Raw genomic sequence first — 825 nt, 5'->3', positions numbered from 1 at the left:
CCAGCTCTCAACGAGAGAGGGGGCTCGCCCAGCATGATCGTTAGAATCAGAGGTAAGTGTACTGCAAGCTAGCCAAAAACTTTGGAAGGGCCTAGTTCACCTGATGCTATTGGTTTCAGGTGCTCTGGGAAAACAGAGAACTCAACTCTAACGTGAGAGGAGAACTCCGAACTCAGAAAGAATAGCGCGCTCATAGGCAACCCTTTGGTAAAGGGGACCACTGCTAATACTACCACGAGAACAGCCCACGGAGCGAACCCGGGCGCTCGATAGGAAGCAGCATGCTCATAGTAGCCCTCAATGGTGAGGGGAGCGATACTTCCAAGTGTGTCAAAAATAGAGACACACTGTTTGAGTGGAGCCCAAGGTACCGGGGTCTAACCAACTCAGAGAATGGGAATGAAGCTATAACGCGTAACCCTTACCGTACAGGATTTCAGAAAGTGCGCAAAGTTTAGCGTGCACACTTACCACTTATGTGGATTTTAGAAAGTGCGCAAAGTGCTCAGCGTGCACTTACCACTACTGTGGATTTTAGAAAGTGCATAGAGGGGATATCCTGGAGTCCGGACATCCAGGAATTTTTTGCAGTGTCGTGCCGGGGGCCTGATGATCAAGAAGGCTCCCGCAGAAGCCTCTGACCTGGCCACATGGTCTAGGAAGCATGAAGCCAGAACCAGGGCTATCATACCGGCTGGACACAATATCGACGAGTGAGGTAACACTGCAAGTCGAGCACCTGGTTTCTGAATCCAGCAAAGGGGTGCTCACAGAGGACCTACCTTAAAAAGGACAGAAACACACAGGTCCCGGAAAACGCTGCAA

The sequence above is a fragment of the Sinocyclocheilus anshuiensis genome, unplaced genomic scaffold, assembly GCF_001515605.1.
Source record: "Sinocyclocheilus anshuiensis isolate Anshui unplaced genomic scaffold, SAMN03320099.WGS_v1.1 scaffold1272, whole genome shotgun sequence".
Classification (NCBI taxonomy): Eukaryota; Metazoa; Chordata; class Actinopteri; order Cypriniformes; family Cyprinidae; genus Sinocyclocheilus; species Sinocyclocheilus anshuiensis.
This window is presented reverse-complemented; position numbering follows the sequence as displayed.